The 22,045-nt window shown below is 41.0% G+C and overlaps 1 protein-coding gene and 1 long non-coding RNA gene across 3 annotated transcripts in view; one reads left to right on the top strand and one right to left on the bottom strand.

The window, feature by feature from the left end:
* ctnnd2a (catenin (cadherin-associated protein), delta 2a) overlaps positions 1–2,981 on the bottom strand; it is a 256,428-nt gene extending 253,447 nt beyond the window's left edge. For both annotated transcript variants that reach the window (XM_084340351.1, XM_084340349.1), the window contains exon 1: positions 2,625–2,981. The gene's annotated coding sequence lies outside the window, so the exon portion shown is untranslated. The remainder of the gene's footprint in view (positions 1–2,624) is intronic.
* Positions 2,982–16,084: 13,103 nt separating this feature from the next.
* On the top strand, positions 16,085–22,029 carry LOC311249571. The gene is made up of 5 exons (XR_014621202.1): positions 16,085–16,304; positions 17,346–17,480; positions 18,467–18,553; positions 19,724–19,843; positions 20,827–22,029. It is a non-coding gene; the product is annotated as an uncharacterized lncRNA (long non-coding RNA).
* The last annotated feature ends 16 nt before the right edge of the window (positions 22,030–22,045 follow it).

A 22,045-nucleotide genomic window follows, 5' to 3' on the forward strand; every position in this document is an offset into this window, starting at 1 on the left:
TTGTGCCCACGTTAAAAATAATAAATTCATAGCGTGTCAGTATGGGGAAGAACTATTTGGCATTGTCGACTTAGATGCAGGGTCAAAGGTCAGTTTAATTGCAGGACAGATAGAGAATCAGTGTCTTGCTCATTCAGTGTCTTGCTCCAGGTACTGCTGGTGTAGGACTCCCTGCTCACTACGCCGTCTTACATGTCACATGAATTATGAAAAATTACTGGGATGGAAATAGTCTCATCCCACTGAAGGATTTCAGTCTTTGTTATTTCAAGCATAAGATAAAGTGAAATCAGAAGCTCAAATTTCATTTCTGACATGAACATTTTACAACTCTCAATAACCATTTGCTGCATTTACTGCTCGAGCATTACCACACACACTGAACACAAGCTGCAACAGTTAGATTTTTCAATTTAAATTCCAACTGTGATAATCAATTAATGGGTTTAAGTCATTTTTTAAAGTAAAAAAACTGGATAGATGGATATCTGGATATCTGGACTGGATATCTTTAGGCTGTGGACAAAACAAAAGGACATTGGACATTTTCGTTTTACCATTTTCTGACATTTTATCAAAAGAAAAACTAACCGGTGAATCAAAGAAATAATCAAACGATTGATCAATAATAAATAGCGATTGTTAGTTGCAACCCTTACAATGAATGGAGCTACTTTACAGCCTGCAGAGATGACTCTGACGTTGATCCTCTCAGCACACTGCCGGCCAAACACCCCAAACTTCAAAGCAGACATTTGACAGGGGAGCTCCAGCCCCTCTTGATCTCAGTCTTTCCTCATTTCACATGTCGAGAATGTGTGGCCTGGGGTACAGCATGCTGTATCAGATACACACTACAATATGAACATCAAAGTTTGACAGTCACAGAATGGTATTAGATCTGTTACGCTAACAATGCATGGAAACCACACCCCGCTCTCACTCTGGGATGAAAATAAAATTCATAACAGTTACAGTATATTTTAAATCCATCCTGACCCAGCGAGGATAACTAGAATTCAAACTCTCCCCTCCCTTCATCAGCATTACTCTATAAGGCGACTGCCGGGCCAGCTCATCCCGGCAGCTCTTTGGACTGTCGTCAGCACTCCATCCTGTGGACGCCTGCCAGTAGCCCCTCCGTCCGATCAATAGGCACCGGCGGCTAGCTTTCCCCCCTTTGCTCTCTCTCCCTCTCTCGGCTACCACAGTATAAAGACTGTTCTGTTCTGCCGGCGCAGCATAGTGATTAGGCATTAGGCCTGTGCTGCTGTGTGAATTAGCTTAATCTGTGTCCGCGATGAAGGACGAGGCTTTTCATGCCCACTGGAGACATTCACTGGACATAAAAGAAGCTAATCTTTAGGAAATTTAGAGAGAGTGCGATGGAGTAAGTGTATGTGTGTGTGTATGACACAGTTCCCACAGTGATAGGTCTTTACTAATGCTGCTTATCCTTCAACAATAAAATACATCTATTGGAGTGCCTGAAGATGTGTGGCTGATGGGCCAGGAGAGTGTTGTACCGTCATCACTTCAAGTACTTGGAGAAAAAAAAAGTGAATGACATGCTGAGCGGTGGTTGTGTGTGGAGGACATGGGAGGGAGGAAAATCTATATGCCCATATTCCTGCACCAGAGGTCAGTTTGAGGGGAATTAGAGGGGATTGTGTTCTCCTTGTTACACGGCTGCTTACCTGCCCACAGAGGAAGCCGCCTGCAGACCTGCAAATCTCATCCCCAAGTTTCAGAGTTTGGAAGCAACGCGGACCAAAAGACAAAGGGTTTACACTAATACCCTTTCCCTCTCTGCACGACTGTCCATCATGCATCTGCTCCAAGTGCTGACATGTTAGTAAGGCTGAACATGAAGCCACAGCATGCCTTACAGCAGCCCTCCTCCTCCTCCTCCTCCTCTCCTCCACCACATCATCTGCTGGATATATTGTGCGCCCTTGACAAACTGCCAGCGCACAATCCCCCTCCTGCAAATGTCTATTGATCAAAGCACAAGTACGGCTGTGGGAAAGGTATGGAGTCTTACCCATACTCTTATCCTTGTGTCACCTCTCATACTCCAGAGCCTCGCAGACAAAAGGCAATTCCATAAAACTTAATGGGCATCAGTGGACAATGAGATTTATAAGCAATAAACTCTGATATAGCCGAGGCTCAGTAATAAATCATATATCATGCTGTGCCATAACATCATGTCCAGATATGTTTAGGGATATTACAACTTCACTTCTGGTTGTGAATGGAGTTGTCAAAACAAAGTAATCATCAGCTGGCGAGGAAGAGCAGCCATACACCTTTTGTTTACAAGGTGCTTTTCACACCTTTGGAGCACTTTTACGCACAACCAATGCTGAATTTGGGTCAGCAGTCAGCTGGGGCCAAATATCTGTTGTGTGTGTTGGACGCCTGTTTCTGAGACGAGCTTCGCAGCAAAAGCGGGGCATCATATTTTAAAGCAGCACTTTCCCAGAACCATCCACCGTGCACGATCCAGAAGTCATGTTCAGACAACTGAAAACACAGGCGTTTTGAAGACCTGTCACCTTCCAACTCTCTGTCCGATCATAGCAAGTCTACAGCAGGGTTAAAACAGCGCGATGACTTACCGAAATTAGATCCTGGCCACTGCCAGCGACCGGCTTCCCCTTGTTTCCCTTCTGCCTCCTGGTCCGCCTCTCCTTCAAGTCAATCCGCAGCGCGCTGAGATCAGATCAGAACTGAGCGGTGCGCCTTCTCGCTGCGTCCTGCGTCCAGAGTTGCCGGGGATGGAGCGACCATTTGCCGGTGTGCTGGGACGGGGTTGCGAGGCTGAGGCATCCGCAGGGGAGGAGGAGGAGGAGGAGAAGGATGTGGAGGAGACGGAGGAGGAAGAGGCGAGGCGCTGGGTACGAAAGCGAGACAGAAAGAAGGAGGGAGAGAAAGAGAGAGAGAGAGAAAGAAGGGAGAGCAGCACTGCAGCGACGGGGAGGCAACACCACCAGAGAGGAGGCAGACAGCGTCCCTCGCGCTCTCTCGCTCTCGCTCTCCCTCTCTCACGCACATTCACGCACATGCGCGCGCGCGTCATCGCCATCATACAAGGATACGGAGCGCCATCTTCAGGTGGTATGCGGCAGGCTGGGAGCTGTCCCAGATGTTTAATGTGTGTCGTATGTGCATATTCACGTTGTGGTTTCTGACTTTGACAGAGTGTGAGATTAGTTGTGTAGGGAAACCTTAGGGCTTATTGAGTCCTCAGTTCCCACAGTCATCCATGGCACCAGTTACTCCCTTGTAACATCCCCCCTTCTATGCACAACAATATTTATTATATTATTTTATTTTTTACAATTAACAATTAATCGTTAAGTTTAAAATGTAAAAAATCAATAAATGTGAAAAATACACATTTCCTTGACCTCAAAGATAAGCTTGCGACCAATGATTGATTGAGCTGCTGTTTATTTTCACGAGTAAGTCATTTAGACTATACAATGTCCAAAAAAAAGCAAAGAATGCTCACCGCAATCTCCCAGAGCACAAAGTGACGTCTTCCAGCTGCTTCATTTGTCCAACCAGCAGTCCAAAACTCAAACACTCTTCATTTGATGTTATGCATGATGAGGAAAAGCAGCAAATCTTTCAAATCAAGACGCTTGGAACAGCAAATGTTGGTCATTTTTGCTTGAAGAAGATTGATCTCAGATATTAGTATATCTTGATATGGCATAAGTGTTGTCATTTCTTGTTTTTAAAGGCTGCATTACAGTAAAGTGGTGTAATTTTCTGAATTGACCAGACCCTTATGCCTGTTCTAATACTTGCCTTTACCCACTTAGTCATCATGTCCACACTACTGATGAACATTTATCAGAAATGTCATTGTGTTCTCATTTTGTGAAAGTACCAATAGTCATCTCTTGTAATATCCATACCGAGGCATTTGGTCTAAAATATCATTATATTGTATTTTGTCACCCAGTCCAAGCATGTATGAAGAGCTTATGAGAAGATTTCAAAACATCAAGATAAGACTCGAATGTGTATTCCGATGTAGCCTAAGAATATTGCAATATTATTTTAACGCCTTATTGCATGACCCTAAGCTCTTCACAACCCTTGAGACCAAACAACACACCTAGCTCTAACTCTTACCATCAATCTGTCCTAATCCAATGATTCAGTTTAGTTGACTTTCTAGGGATCTAGCTGAGTCCCCATATGTGACTGTGTGAACACATTCTTCCCCTCAATACAAACGCCACCAACCCAGCCCATGTTGTCCCCCATCCCCCCAGCTCCCCTTTCTGCACACTCAAACAGTATACACTCCATGGCAACCATATCCCCACTGGGTTATGGTGATGATAATATCACCTGACCTGCACTCCATCATCTTTCCAACCCCCTATTCCCTTCACTTTTCACACACACGCACGCACGCACGCACGCACACACACACACACACACACACACACACACACACACACACACACACACACACACACCTGCTTTCCCAAGGTCAAGAACTGCTGAGTATGTCAGATACGTGCCCGTGTCGTATGTTCTGCACAGTCAGTTCTGCTGGCTCGAACGTATTTCTTTCTTTTTTCTGTCTTTATTGAAATCCCTCTCTCCTTGCACACATTTAAACATCTTCATTATGTTGAAATATGGCCATTTTGCTCACTGTGTCCCTTCTGTCTCCTTTTTACCTTGACTGTCAAAAAGGATCATTTCTTCTTTCGTCAAATATTTCCTCACACATTTTTGCACTCACTTCTTTTCAGTTTTAATTCATACTTTTTTTTCCAAGGGCCTTGTACATGGCCATACGTATCTTTCTCTATCCAGGATGTAGGAAACCTGATGCGCCAGGTGATCACATGATCTTGCAAATTCATCCGCCTCGCAAAGGTTAGGATACAGGAACACATGGCACACTACTGTATATTTTGGTGAAGGATTCCAGTACCGAAATCTAGTAAACATGTAGATGAATAAATCCAGAGGGAAAATATTTAAAACAAACTCACAACAGAGGGAAAACATGCCCAGTATATATATACAGTATATCTTGGGTCACACTACAGGATCGCATAGTCACAGGAGGATAAATTCCATCTTAATGTATGCCCAGAACTGTTCCTAGAGCGTCACCCCGTCTTGTACCGTTTCCATCATCACACTATCCTCAATTCTTAACAAAAGAAATAGCAATGTGTCTTATACATGTCATTCTTTGTGACAATACATGACCTCTCTTTGTTTGATTATAACATTTATATTGTAACTAAGCTAAGTAAGCCTTATTCATTTATTCAATATAATCAGTTTTATTTGATAAGACACATAAGTGTGACACATCGGAATATAAATGCATTCTTCATCTTTTTATTTTTTCATTGTATTCATATTCGTTTGTATAATCTGCATAAATTGCATATTTAATACCCAAATTAGCTTGTTGTGTTAGATAAGATGTTAATATAGGATGGGATAGAAGGGCCACTTTGCAATCAGGACGTCAATGTACTCGTACAGACTAGAAATGGACTGAGCAGGAGAAACAATAAGTTGATAAATAAATATGAGTAGGTAGAACATGAAATGGCTTAAATTTAGTTTAATAAAAGTAACACAGGTTGAGTATCGTCAGGTTTGCTGATGTGTTAGATCCACTGATACCAGCAACACTCTTTCAATCTGCCGTGTCACCTTCCTTCACCCTCACTTGTACACACAGTTATTTATGGTATCGGTGTCACCTTTCACCAAGTGTGCATCACATAACTTAATCAGATACGTGAGCTAGCAGAAGTGAATCACCTGTTCCACTCAGTCACAAGAATTAACTCTATGTCCATTCTGTGATTCATGTTTACACGTTTTTAATTTATGTTTGGCAAATGAATGCCACATATAAGTGGAATTTAATCTAAAGCAATGTTATTAAAGAAACAGTTGTGTGTTTGGAGTAAAGAGCAGAATCAGGTAGAGCCAGTGTGGCTGCAGGGAAGCTCAAAAGTCACTAGAACCTTTCTGGATTTACTGCGCATGCTTGAATCTGTTAGGAAAGACATGAGGGTGAAGGAGCACACGCAGTTTTAAGTTGTTCTTACAAAGTAAACAGTGCAGGAGTTTTTTTTTTTTTTAATCTCTCAAAGTATTTAGCACACTGAAATGTTTGATTATCTTTTATTCAGCTATGTTTGTGTACACTGGTATCTTTACCATACTTGTAACATGCTGTGGTGAAATGGTGAATCCCTTTTTGTGCACAAAACATAATATTTTTACCAGCTGAGACTGTGGCCCTTTACTAAAATAGATTGAATAATGGTAATAAAGGTTGCTTTAAAAAGTCTTCCAAAACATTGGTCGTCTGAGCAAAAGGATTGATCAACAGGATAGTGGAAAAGAAAAGAAAAGAAAAGAAAAGAAAAGAAAAGAAAAGGAAGAAATCAACATTGCCATAGTTTCAGTCATGGTCATCTGCCAGTCTCAATCATCCGTGGCTTATAATTAAGTTGGTTTTGGAGCTATACCGTCCACCCTCTATTGCCAGAGTCTCTATTGACACTGTTGGAAACATGGCTGCTGGAGAATGCACCGAAATCAAGAATCTCATTAGTTATCCCCGTTCATCTGTCTCTCAGTTTTATTCATATACAGCAGGAGGTTTTGCAGTCTGCTTCTCACTGCCCGTTTGACTCATTTTCTTTTTGTTTATTTTTCCTTCAGTGTAATTTCATATGGAATTGTTTGTATTTGCTGTTTCATCTTGCACATATGGACAAAACAGACATATTTTCACTTGATTTTTCCATCATTCCACATTCTAATAGCATCACAGCCAAAAGGGAATTTAAAAAAGACACAAACTAAAATCTCTCCCATATTGCAGATGAATTGAGCTTATTCTCCTCTTTAGAGACTTGGAGCTTATTTCATACTAGTGTAATAAAAGCCAGAAAAATGTTTTAAGTAAAGTGAGTGAATTGTAATGAAAATGATTTGTCCTCTGTAAAAACACTGTGTATGATTTTCTTATCATAAAAGTAGGAGTTGAAGTTGTTTCTTCCTCCTGCCCTCTGCACATGTGGTGTATGTAAGGGTGTGTGAGCATGCATGTGTGAAGAATAACCACTAGATGGTGCCACTGAGCTGAGATTCAACTTGTGAAAACAGTTGATAAAACCATCCAGATTTAAAGGCACCAGTATAGCTTGAAAAAATAAAATAAAAACAGTTGTGATGAAGTCTGTCCCTTGAGATGTTTTACATAATGTCTTATATCATTGTTCCCTCCCTCTGGGCTGCTACATTGTGCAGTCACTTCATTGGCATGCCTGTGGAGGTTTTCTCTTAAACACACATGCTGAACTTGGACACTTTTTACTTGTATGAGACCGTTTCATTTTGTTTTGTTGCATGTTTATGTAATATGGTTGACCAATGACTTGGGTGTTTTTCAGAAGATGGGGTAGGTCACTCCAGACTCCCCCTCAAACACACTCACACACATAAAATGGAACTTGCATCAGACGCTTATTTGGCAACTGGTGTGTGAAAATATACAAAACAAGTCACAGTACATTACTCTCTCTTTAAGTCACATATACACAAAAAATATGGCAACAGATGTTGTTACAGCATCTGGTGAGGAAAACAAAGTTTGGTCTAATTCATGCGAGGTTTTCATCGAGTGAGATGCAGAGAAACAGTTTCAGACAGCTGAAACAAGACAGTGTATTTCTGACTTGATGACCTTGGAAGGAATATAAGAGCGGAGATGGTCTGGGCTGAGTTATGAGAGTGATTTGTGCATCATCTTTTTGTACAAACAGATAAAAGCTATTTGGTTTTGTGTCCTGTAGCTCCCTATGCAAACATATTGAGCAGCAGATGCAACGATCCCCCTTGAGATATTTTAAAAATGGAGCCTACAGGTGGATGCTGGGCAGGTGGAAGAGTTGTGTGTATTAGCTAGCAAGACATAAAACCATCTCACAGCCATTGATTTAATTAATGAGCATGAAGCACCAAGTTGCAGGGGAAAGCCCAGCGGATACATTTACAGTAAACTGTCAGGGTAATAGATGAACAACTCATGGCCAAAGGTATGTTGATACCTGACCAAAGTATCTGGACAACGCATGATACACATGTGACTGTTAAACAACTCATGGGTGTGAATCGTTACATAACAATGGAGGGGATTTCCAGCATATTTTGGCACCTGGCTCCGGATATTTCCTCCCGTTCAGTCATAAATAGAGCATTAGTGAGGTTTAGATAGGTTGAAGGTCAGCGCTCAGTCCAGGCCAGACAAAGTACGATATACAGAGTTGGGAGTGCACTATTGTCTAAAATATAACTGTATACTGTAGCACATACTCTACATACTTTTGGTCATATGGTACAGTCACGGTCAAACATTTACATACACTTGTAAAGCAAATGTATATCATGGCAGACCTCACTTCCAATGCTTTGTACAGCTCTCATTGTTCTGTGATGGAGTGAGTGGAACACAAACCACTTTGTCACAAAAAACGTTGAAGTTTGGTTCAAATCTGAATTTATTAAGGGTCTTCTGAAAATGTGACCAAATCTGCTGGGTCAGAAATATACATACAGTAACTTGAACGATCAATTCAGGTGATTATAGAAAGTTGTGTGAATCAAATTAAAAAAACGGCTGATAGCCCTTCTGGGCCAATTTTAATAGGGCTTGTTTGATACACCCACTAGACTTAGCGTAGTGTAGAAGAGCTCATCATTGAAAGAGCACATTATTGATTTCAATAAGTCAGGACAGTCACTAGGAGCCATTTCAAAGCAGTTACAGGTCCCAGGATCAACTGTGCAAATAACTGTAAGTATAAAGTGCATGGCACAGTTGTGTCACTGTCACGATCAGGAAATGCCAACTATCACCTGCTGCTGAGAGAAAATTGGTGTGCGATGAATTAGAAGCTGCTGGAAGACAGGTGACGGTGTCCACAGTCCAGCGTGTTTTGCATCAACATCGGCTGCTGTGAAAGAAAAAAGCCCTTGCTCTAGATACAGCACCTTAAAGCTTGACTGAAGTTTCTGCTGATCACATGGACAAAGAAAAAAACCTTCTGGAAAACTGTGGTCAGATGAAACACAAATTTAGTTGTTTGGCTACAATGACCAGCAATATGTTTGGAGGAGAGAAGGTGAGGCCTTTAACCCCCAAAACACCAGACCCACTGTCAGGCATGGTGCTGGTAGTACTATACTATGCTGTGGGCTGTTTTGCTGCCAGTGGATCTGGTGCTCTAAAGAAAGTAAATGGAACAATGAAGAAGGAGGATTACATCAAAATTCATAAGGAAAACCTAAAATCATCAGCCAGAAGATTGGCTCTTGGATGCTGTTGGGTTTTCCAGCAGGACAATTATCACAGACACACATCAGAAGTGGTAAATGAATGGCTAAATCAGGCTATAATTGAGGTTTTGGAATGGTCTTCCAAAGAGACTTGAACCCCATCGAAAACATGCGGACTGTGCTGACGAAACAAGTCCGTGCCAGGAAGCCAACAAATTTAGTTGAACTTCCCCGATTCTGTCGAGAGGAGTGGTTGAAAATTCAGCCAGCAGACTACCAGAAACTTGTGGATGGCAATCAAAAGCACCTTACTGTGGTGAAAATGGCCAAGAGGCATTTAACCAAATATTAGAATTACTGTATGTTCATTTCTGAGCCAGCAGATTTGGTCAGGTTTTCAGAAGACCCATTATAAATTCAGATCTGAAGCAAACGTCATGAATGTTTTTTGTGACAAAGTAGTTTGTGTTCCACTCATTCCATCACAGAAAAGAGCTGTAGAAATCATTGGAACTGAAAACTGCCATGATATACATGTTCTTTAAGTGTATTTAAACTTTTGACTGCCACTGTATATAGGTTTGGATGTGTGGAAGTAGGCCTGTGATATGTGCCTGGCATGTGTCATGAGAGTACATGGACGTAGGTCACAGCAAACACTGGACACACATACAATATCAATTATGTGAGGTGATCTGTAACAGAGGGAACAGAGACAACTTTTGCTCAAATCACTAACAATGTGAGTAAAGAGTATGGAAAAGACAGGTTTCCATTCAACGCCACAACTTCTCCAAAAATGTGTGACATTACATGAGGTTAAAGCAAATTCCTGCCAAATGTCAAAGCCTTCCCATTCAAAAAATGTGTTGCAACTCAGTTTATGGGAAATTATTTCAGTAATTCAGTTTTCACACAAGAATATGAAGCAACAATCTATTCCAGGATGTGTTTCAAAGTCACACCCTCATGTCTGTCTGTGAATATGTGAAGCTGCACAGTATTTGGCTGTGTGCCTAAAACCAAACTTGACTACAAAAGCAAAATTGTACAAATGACTAACTGTCATGTTTCCTACTTCAGTTAGACCCTCCACGATGTCATCAGAAAAGTTTTCACCGCAAAAACACACAAGTGTTTATTAGAATTATAAAATTATATGTAACAAGTCACATAATATGTAAAATGATGTACAATAATGTAAAATGCACAGGCCATGTGATTAATGAAATGATTATATAAATAGGTAAGGAGTGTTATGACCGGCTTGCTGGCCAACAAAGAAGGGAGACACAGGCAGAATAATCTATATTGAATTTTTTTATTATTTAACAACATATCCACCAAATGCACTGAGACAGGTACAGTCATGCTGCTTCCTTTCTTCAACAATTACACAAGTAATTATATTCACATCATGTAGGTGCAAGGCTGTCAAAGAAAAATTCTTATCTGATAAAGCTCCAAGTACAATTGAAATGTTGTCATTATTAAACTCCTGTAGCATGGAGTCAGTGTGCTGGTGTTTCCTTTATATATCTTTCAAGAATAAACAATCCATGATTTCCAGTGCATTGCTCCGTTTGTATGGTCATTGTGATGGATTGGAGTTTTATACTGCATTGACAAAAAAGGGAAACCACTGACAGCCTGAATAGAAGGGCTTCAGCTAATGATTGTTTTCATAATCGATTGATCTCGCCGTTTACTTTCCTGATTAACTGACTACTCTTTTACTAGTCCATAGAGACATCTTACGATTGCTTCGTTTGTCCAGCCAACAATCCAAAACCTAACCTAGGTTTCCGGAGAAAAGCTTAGCCAACTTCAGCCATGAAATTTGGCAGCCTCTAGGAGTTTGCCTACCCGATTGTAAACTTGTAGTGAAGGACAATTATGCTTCTTGTGTGTTTTTAACCCACACAGTCTGAAAATAGCGATTAATATATAAACCCACATCTTTTCTACATATACATAAAGGGATTCATTGTAAGGTTTATCAACACATGCCTCAATCACGGTAAAACATAAATTCATGCTTATTCCAAAAAAAAAATAAAAATCAAGGGGGACACATCTAATCACTTGTATAGCCTCTGCATTGTTTTTTAAATAAATCTATACCCAAAAATAACCCTTAAATAACAAAGCATGGGACCACTTGTCTCATGTGAACCTGAATTAACAAAACTTCTAAACCTCTGCAGATCTCGACATTAGCGCATGCCCGGGGCAAGTAAAGTCCGTCACACTGAAAGCCCTGTGATTATTTACTCACTTTTAAAGTTATGGTTGTTGTCAGCCCTGAACTGGCTGTCCAAGAAGCCCTGGACTGAGCCTTTCAACCATCCAGAGGATGTGTTACTGACTTGTTGACCACTCAGATGCTGTGTGTCTCTCTATTGTTGCAGCTCTGATCACAAACACACTGTGTTTAAGTCAGATTGGAGGAGCGTGGTGAAAACTTAGCTGTTTAAGGCCCCAGTGTCTACCATTATGGTTGGTATGGTTCCTGAGTTGGGCAAGGCAAAATCAGTTATGGCAGGGAATCGAGAGTGTGACTGCCACTTCTGTTTATGTAGAGGAAGTACCAGACACACATGTCCTCATCAGTTGGACCGGACGTTCCCATGTATTAGTACTTTGACTCAAGTAAACGATCTGAATACTTCTGCAGAAACTCTTCATCTATGCTGTTGATGGTTGTTAGGAGGCAACTGATGAGTGACAGCCAATCACAGCAGAGCGCACAGCAGAGTTTTAAAAGCCTGCAACTCCTCTCCAGTCAAGTCCAGTTGCCTACGATACAGCGCTTAGAATATTTTATTAGAATCACAAATGAGCATAATAAAGTAGCCGGCTTGACTTCAACTGGTATTCAGCTGTTTGGGCGGCAGTGGAGAACTCCTTTATCCACGTTTTGTTGAAGTCTGTTCCCCCGTCAATATGTGTTTCCTCTTACCAACAGGACTTGAGGGGGTTCAAACCAGACATTCAGTTTGCATTCCTTCAACGAGATCAGTAAGTACCAAAACATGGCTACTCATTAAAGCATCCAGCTGTTTCACTCTGCCTTCATCATAGCACTGAGTCTAAAAGCTGACTGTTTCCACCTCAAGAAGCTGGAGCCTGTTCAAAAGTTAGACGTTTCTGCTTGAAAAATAATTGAAATGGCCAAAATTGTTGGCGATTCATTTTCTTTCGACAGATTAATCTGCTAGACATAGAAAACACATCCATCATGGTCAGCACGTTTCATGTAAGTAAACATGACACTTGAGCCAAAACACAGATGTGGCCATTTAATGATCCAAGAAAACTCAATAACAATGAACCACAAATCTATCTGACCATTGTCTGACTTGTCACCTATTATTTTGGAGAGGAGATGGTTTTTCTCACTGAAAACCCTCCAGCACTGAATCTCCTCCCAGCATTATGAAAGACCTGTCTCCCATCAGCAGCTGTCATCAACACCTCCTCTCATCCAACTGTCCTCAAAATGTTTATGTAAGTCTATTTTTTGGCAAATGAGTAAATGAATGACCTTGAGCCAAAATGCAACCTGAGTCAGCACGGCTTTTCATTTCAAAATGTTAATGTTCAACCTGTTTATAGTGACAGGTTACATTAGCTGCCATGTTACATCATTTACTGTAATACCTGAGGTCAAATAAAACTTTCAAAGGCATTCCAGTGTCTATCCCATGATTGGTACCATTCATTGTCTCGAAAAAGAAGACACAAAGTACTGCACATACAGCAACCTAGAAATACTTGATTGCATTCCTGTCAGCACATAGCAAACATCGCCCGACTGGAACCCTTGCCACAACAAACAAACAAGCAACGATGACCATTTGCGGTGTTTCGTGCACTTGTTCCGATGATTTACATCCTCAACGTTACAGAATAATACAAAAATTGGAAAAGTATGAATCTGCCCACTGACGATAAACCCGGACAGTCACACTGAAAAATAATGTAATCACTTTACCACCTTCCATGATCTGCGTCTCAGTACACCTGACACATACTTTGTAAGTGAATCACAAAGCACCAGGAAACAAGAGGAATCTTGCTCAGAAACATCATCTGTGTGTTTGATTGCTGTTGTCATGGTTCATCAGATCACGTTCTGGGTCCCACGCTGCACTGCTTCCTGACACCACTGTCATAATCTGATGGATGTCTTTAATAACTGTGGGCTCCAGCACTGTAACACACACACACACACACACACACACACACACACACACACACACACACACACACACACACACACACACGTTTTAATACTTGTATTGCTATGCAGATTTTTAAACATGCCAGCAGAGGATCAATATTAGACGACACAGACTCAAATTTAAGGATACAGGCAGTAGTACAGTTGTTCCTGTCTGGTGGAGAGAAAAAAATGTATCTCCAAATTTGCTGACTGTTTTTCTGATATACTGAGGGATTAAGTGTTCCTGTATGGGTTTAGACATGTTTCCTTCTTCTCAAGCTTAATAAACTACCTAAAGCCCCTTGGATCAGCTGTAGCACAGCAACTATGCAGATTATGCAGCAAAAATTTGAGTTCAATGTGTGTGATTGCAAAGTTGGCAGCAAACAGTGACAGTCTGTAGGTGTGAGTGAAATGCATGGTTCTAATATTTATCATCTGTGCCTCAGCTACAGATGTTCTGTCCTGCTCGTCCCCCAACTGTCCTGTTTCGAATAGAAAATAACATTCTGGGTGGATAATAGCTGAAGAATTTGCAACTTTACAAGGTTAATTGACACTGGACAAAGAAATTTAGGATTTTAGACAGGAAAACCTACTGAAAAAAATTTGATTTTATCTACAGCGGTAGTGACGAACCATCAATGTTCAGTCCAGATGTGAACTCATAAATGATATAAATACTGTTTTCATTCACATTCTATTAGAGATGTATCCATACCATTTTTTCCTTCCTAAAGCCAATCCGATACCTGAACTTCACGTATACCGGGTACCAACCCAATACCATTGTGTTAAAATTGGATGTTATGTTATGGATGTGCTTGAAGTTATATATCTCGCTTAAGGATACTGGCTACTTAAAAATGTAGCTGTAAATGGGAAGGAGCAGGGTCCTGTTTCTAATAAATAAACTACCAGGTATCAGATTGGTGCATGGACTTGTTTACTTCTCGATACCATTTCCAGCATTTCTGTTAATGTTATCGGAACAACCCCGCTATGTTTAGTTTATTTTACAGATATGAAGATGCTTTGCTCCTGTCAAGACTAAATACAGCTGCTCTAATTTAATGCGTCAGCTTCAAATTACAACCTTACCAAATTTCCCATTTGCACCAGCATCCAGTTTCGTTGGTCAGTCGGTTTTCCTTGCAGACGTTATAAACTAGTAGTCCAGCTTTTTGATTCTGTATTGGGTCATATGTCCTCTTCTCTTTTTTAATGCTTCCTCTCAATCAATTTCCTCATTCTAGTCCGGTTTCACTGAATGCACGGTTGCACTCGCTGCTAAATCTTAATGATGCCAGTAGCCTGCATGCATAAGCTGAGCCGCTGCCTAGAAGGTGTGTTTAACATTTCTAAATGGCCTTTATTGCTTGAGCTGTTATCTTCATATGTGCATAGGTGTGGTACTAGACTGGCGAGACAAAACAATTTAATTGCTCCAAAGGACAAATTAAAGACTAAAGGTAACAGAACGTTTGTCGTGTGCGTGTATGTATGTAGATAAAGTTGAGGATGTAATTGAACATTTGAAAGTTCAAAAATCCTTATTTGGTTTTGTTCTTTGTTTTTCACAAAAGGCAGGTACAATAAAAAACACAACTACAGCCGAACATTTACCGAAAAGGTCCATTAGGTTGATGTGTCCCTGAAACTGGTTTGTATTTCAGACGGTGGTGACATACTGAGGAAATCAGACTCTTGTCTTGTAAAAGTGTTTCAGTGACAGAACTGCTCCAAAAAGCAGAGTGAAATCTGAGGAGTTATTTTTAATTGTGGAAGTGAAGAAGTATTCAGATCCTTTACTCAAGTAACAGTAGCAATAACAGGTTGGGAGAATGCTCAAAGTTTCAAAAGTAAAAGTACTTCCCTGTCAGTGTTTTACTATTACCTCCGATGTTTCTGGATTAATATTCCTGCTGCATTCATGTGTATGCTGCATTTTGCTGCTGCAGTCGTTTATAGTTGAGCTAACTACTTGACTGTTGTGAAGTTTATTCTAAAGCAATGCATCATATTCTGTAAAATAATCATACTGTACAAAGATTCACTGTCGTGAGGCTCTCACATTGTTTTCAGCAAATCAGCATATGATCAGTGACGCAGACTCCTCCACACTGACTCACTACCTTCCTAGTTAAAGAACAATCCAAGGTCCATCAAATGAGGTTGTGGGCACTGAGAATGAATGAATGAATTAAACTCACTGAGGGCAGGTGAGCAAGGCACTCAGTCACTGACTGCACCAGCTGTTTTCTCAGACAGCAGCCCTCACTGTAAACATGCATGGGACATATGCTCACCACATGAGCCACAAAACACTTGTGAGGTACAAGTGTCCATCACAACAGCAACCAGGGATGCCAGCAAAAAAATAATAATAATTTAAAAACAACCATCTCAGGGTTGACCACAGGTGTAACCCGTTTCACACGTTAGTTCATCTGGATGTAAAGTGAAACCTCTTGTGGGGAGGACGGAAGTAAAAAATCACATGCTGTGGTTGCACGGCTGTGTTACGCAGGACGTGGGGAAAGGACCGTAATGCCCGAGCTCGAAAAGCCACCAGAACCGCACCGACAGTGAGAGGACCAGTGTGTTTGTCTCCACGGTGGGAAGCCGAGCTGACCGAGCACCTGGGCAGCCATGAAGACATGCGCGAGGATTCCAGCTCCAGCCCGCGGTCAATATGAATGAAGAATGACCAATGGTGAGTACAGTGAGAGCGCTGTCTGTAAGGTTAACTCAAGTGGCCTAACAGCGGTGACGCACCGAATTCGACTGATTTTAACGACACCAAATACGCGCCGAATTAAAGCCAAAGTCCAGTCAGTGTGAGAGTTGGACGGATAAAGCACACATGCACAGTCTGTACAGTCTAACGCAGTGTTTTCCAAACTTACCGTGGAGTCGACTCCACACGCATCCGTCCCCCTGCCTTCCCCGCCGAGCGACTGGCTGCTTTGCTGTATGTCGGAGACTTAAATGGTTTTCCAAGCAGGGGAATTCCGCGTAAATAATTCCCAGTCAGATGGAAACTGAAATAGGTTTGAGATTTACGGGAATTGGCTTCTGGTTTACAGGAATAGAAACATCCGTGTTGGAGACTGCTTTGAGTTCCACTTGTAATGTACTTGTAATGTTGAGGTGCAGAGGTGATAGTGCAACACAAAAACTGTCACTTTCAGGGTGTTATAGTTGAAACTATTATTGGATTATAATTGCTGATGCGTTCACGTGTAAGCGACATAGTTTCCAATGACTTTATGCACTGCATGGTGCTTTGTTCTCTAATCATGCATCACATTTTAGAAATTGATAATGTGTTTTTGTGTGTTAAATTTTAATCATCTTCGTTTAAAGTACAAGTACTTCAATGAATCGAAAGTTACTTTCCATCACTAGAGTCACATATAGCATTGTGACATGGCAGGGGCACTGACTTAGTTGACAAAGTGAAAAACATTGTAATTTCCTTTAAGCTGTTATGTGGGCCAAGATCATCGAAATAATAATTAGAACTATCTCAGCAATAGAGGGAGTGGAGAGTGGGAGGTTTAGACTGGTCTGATCATGCTGACATGCAGTCCACAGGAACTAAGTTGCACTAGAATGAATGGATGTTAAGAACCCAAGTGTTGTTAGAGTTCATTACATGAAAAAAACTTTAACTGTATTAAAAGCAAACATGTTTTGGATCCGCTGACTGACCTCTCTGTCTCGCTCTCTCTCCCTGACCACAAACTGTCAGCCTCTTCTTCGCATCAGTCTTCTTGCTTTTCTGCTTCTACCTCTATCTCTGTCTCTGTCCTGTGACACCATAAGGCCTCCGACTGATGTTAAGGAAGATTACATGGCAACCGTCCACACTGATCTTGAAAACACCGTAAGTGAGACACCAATAAAGTTCATTTATATATTTAATTTGCCATCTAGGGGAATCTACTTTTATTGTTATCGTTTATTGTTACCGTGAAGAGGCAGGGATTATGGCCAGGAAATGACAGCTCATGGGATCAGTCCAATCTACTGGAGAACAAGATGCACCACAGACTTTGAGCAGGGAATAGATTCAGAATCATGTCTGGTTTGAAATCTCATCATTAAAGGAGGGGACGTAAATACTGTAAAGAGAAGCAGACAAGTTAGAGCAGCATCATGCAAAAGTAGCTGCAACCTAATATTAGGTATTAGATGTTAGATGTTGTTTTTGTGCACTTAGTTAACTTTTTCCCCTTCCTCCCCTCCCTTTTTTAAAAAAACATTTCTTCAAGGGAAACTAAAGCAAAACAAAGAAACAAGCTGGTTTGCACGTTTACATGAAGTCAGAAAAAGATACTCTCATGGGGAATCATTCCCATCAACATGCAGGTTTAAGCTAAACTTGTGAGAGAGAGCACCTAACACCTTCAGCATGACCTCAAAACATTAAAATGATTTCTCAAAGATAATTCATTCATTCAAACCTTTATTTAAAGGTCCAATTTGTAAGATAGTTGATTTTTGTGTCTCATTCCTAACTGGTCAAATACCCACGGTTCGGGATTGTAGGTCGGGTCGGGCATCATTCCAGAGTGTCAATATTTGACAAGTCGGGAGTGAGATTCAACAATCAGCCTTCTTACAAATAGGACCTCAAAAACTCTGGGAACCAGTTGAGGGAGGTCCTTGTTTTCAGTGATTCTGAGCATGAACAGAGACATCAAGCAAACAAACAAAAGCAAATCAGATTAAAACTGATAGTTGATAGTGGATGATGGATGGCAATTTAATAATTAACAAAAGTTTAGACTTGAAACTAGCTGCCCTCTTCTGTAAAATCTGTATTTGTATGACTAATATCTACCACTGTAATGCTTCCATTCATTCAAGAGAGAAAATATCACATCCTTGCTGCAAACCATATCCTGCCCTAAGAAGATATACAGGCTACAGAACTGCACGTCCAATGATGTGGTGGTGAGTAATAATTATTCTGTAGATATAAGCTAAAATGTTTTTTATGTACATGTATTTCCTTTCCTTTTTATTAAGTCATTTGCTTGGTATCATTTCTAATGCTTTTGAGCCTAAAATGTTATCAAAGATTTTCACTAGGTGACCATAAAAACAGAGAGCTCAAGGCCCCCCAATTTCCCCAGTTCTCAACCCAGTTGACCACCTCTGGGATGTGCTGGAATAAGTCCAATCCATGGATCAGACTTGAGTCTGACTCATTGAGGCATGGCAACAGGACTCTGTGGGTGTCCTGTGGTGTCTGGCGGTGGATCATTTGAGTCCTGTGGGTAGCCAGGTGGGGCCTCCATGGACCGGACTTGTTCTGACACATCCTGAGGATGTTCAGTCGGATTGGGATTTGCAGAAATTGGAGACCGGGTTGTCGCTTGGGCTCTTTTTCACGTTCCTCCGGCTATTCCTGAGCATTTTTTTGCGGCGTTGCAGAGCCTAGTGTCATTGGGGAGTGCTTAGTGCCATTAGGGGGTGTACTTGGGTGGGTGACTGCAGTCAAGTGGCATCCACCTGAACGCCAAAACCCAAAAGTTTCTCAGGAGCCCATTGCACTGTGACGAAATCATCCAGTTTTTCACTCCACCTGTCAGTGTTTTTAATGTTGGGGCTCATCGCTGTATATGCAGCAGCAACTCCATTTCCAAAACTTCTTTACACATAGGCAGATTCAAAACCTCAAAGAGGCCCATAAGGGTTGGCAAGTCCAACGATGTCACTGTTCCAGACCACAAGAAAAGCACATGTTAATCTCATTCAACACCTTTGTGATGGATTTGCTTGAGACAGCAAGCCTACCGAGGAGCATCCATCCATCATTTGGCCAAGTTCGTCCTGTGAAACACTGTCTTCCACACAGTCAGCCACCTTTTTAGCTCTGTATTCATCTGTTTACCTGCATGCAGCCAAAACCAGCTCAAACATGATTGGTCAATACAACTCAGACAACACACAGGAACAGAACACTTCTGATACCAACATATTTTCTACATTCATGTGCAGGTATCTGTTTATAGAGATCATTGACTGTGCCACTAATCATAGGGCCCAGTAGTTGTGGTCACAAAGGGTGTAGACTCTGAGTGACATGTTGCAAATGACTCATATACCTATGTTTTGCAGGTTATTGTGAGCAACCTGCACAGCCTATCGTGCAAAATGAAGAATTTAGGGCTTCCCAACACAGAAACACTGGCCAGATCCGTCCTAAACTCAATACGTTGCCCTTGTCCGAAGAGGCCGGTAAGTCTGAGCACATTAATATAAATCTAAATGTCAAGTTGTAGTTTCTTCTTTGTACTTTTCTTATGAAATTCTTTTACTTTCTACGTGAGAGACGTTGGCATTATTTGGGAGATCAGTGGAATGTTGGCAGGCTGTTGTAGTGGGTGACTCACTGAACCTAGCAGGTCGATTGTGTGAGAGTATCCAAACATTAGTCTATTTGTTTCACACAAGACAACTTGGTGCGAGGCAAGCTACAACAGAAAACAGGAGGTCGACTTTATGCCTCTCTGTGCACTGTACAAAACATTTGTGAAGGGACGATCAGAACGAGGAACTAGAAATCAACATAGTCATTTGGAAGCCTTTCGGTTTTGGTAACATATTCCCCTCAAGGTTTTCAAGTTTCTTTCTGAGTCACACTGAAATGTCATAAACTGTGCAGACAGTATGTTTCCGTATTTGCTTGTTAGCTCTATAACATGCTGTAGAAATTAAACAAATTGGAATTTAATGATGAGTATTTTCCAAAGATTTAACAGGATGCCACACTCTACTCCAATTCTGGTTCAGTGACATATTTAATTTTGAACAGTTTCGGATCAGAATCAAATTTGATGATTCATGCTCATAGTTGAGGTCTGAGTCATACAGCAGAATGAACCAGGGCCACTGTAGGGCCTCAGGCCTCACCAGACCAGCATAGATCTAAAATACTTTCTCACGCATGGTTTGTTTTGAACCTTTTTAAGGCTGCCTTTTGCTGTTTTATCAAACATACTGTCCTTTGATACGAACTCCATATACGGGAAGCAGTATGGTATTCTGTGATTACGGTCAGGGTTGTCAGAGGTCAGATTTTGAAAAAGGAGTGGGCCTTGTTTGACCTTAAATTGATAAGGGATAAATATGCACTTTAACCTAACTGATGTTCATGAGATTACAAAACTAAACAACACTAATTGGTACACTGTGTTTGTTTGTTGACTACTGTTGACTAGACTACAGAACCCAAGGTGAGGTTGAAGACGAAGAGGATGGCAAAGAGACAAAAGAGGAACGAACGGAAAACAATCAGGAGGGAACTTTGCAAAGCTAAGGCAATCGTGTCTACCATGAATGGATGCTACCAGATGCTGAATACACTATTGGCGACCTGAGACCAAACTCCAGCACGTTGTGAAGCAAAAAAACTTAAACATCCTGTCTCTCCTATGTAGTCCTTCATTGGATTACACAAGCGGTAGCTTCCACTTCATTTAAGCTATCCTGTCAAGTACCAGTATATATTTCTTGCAGCTGTTTTTTGTGTTGTATGTCTACTGACTCTTCAGATAAGTTTCCAAGCTACACAGACACAAGCTACTAAGCCAACTGGAAAAGTTCCAGGCTGCCCAACGAACTTGACTCTCACACAGTGCTGTGCAGCATATATCACCCACTACAATGCAGATTTCACAGGAATCTCTTATGGACATAAAAGGTGCACACGGTACAGCACAAAGAAGCTCTTTGGGAAGGTGTATTTAAAAGGGAAACTGTTTAAGGTTTTAAGTTGCAAACATGCAGCAAAAACACTTTTTTTTAAAAAGCGGTTCGATTGTGAAAAAATGTTGTTTTGACATTACTTGCACTTAGTGACGACTGCTCAAGCATGAACAGGAAATATTGAGGTGCTCAAACAGAGTTTTGCTTTCACTTTGGATGAGAATGACTAGCCCTGGCACATCGTTGTTATCTTAGTTATCTAGAGCTCTTTTATTTTTTTTCCCTGGGAGTTGTTTTAGGCTCTGTGTCAAGTCATCTCTTTTAGAGGACATTATGCTGATTAATCATTGAGCATGATTGATACTTTGAAAGCATATTCTGTCACAGATGGTTGAGTTTAGCTTGCACAAGTGACTCCTTTCTGGGATACATCCGAAAAGCATTCAGGTAGGGTTTTGATTAATGATGCCTGCCTAATTATAAAAGAAAGATCTCATCGGGCATACTGTAGCGTGGTGAGCCAAAAAAGCCACATTTTTTGTTTTTACATTATTTTTATAATTCCATTTGTTGGTTTGTGGACCAGAAACACAAAAAACTACAAACACATAAGCTTGCAGCCTTTGACTCCTGGTTCCCAATTCTCTGGTTCCAGCTACCACATTCAGTGTAGCAGCCATTTTCTCTTCCTATCACAAATACATACATGCATTATAGTGTGTCTAATTTTCT

Source organism: Pagrus pagrus (assembly GCF_965226575.1).
Source record: "Pagrus pagrus genome assembly, chromosome: 20".
NCBI classification, from domain to species: domain Eukaryota; kingdom Metazoa; phylum Chordata; class Actinopteri; order Spariformes; family Sparidae; genus Pagrus; species Pagrus pagrus.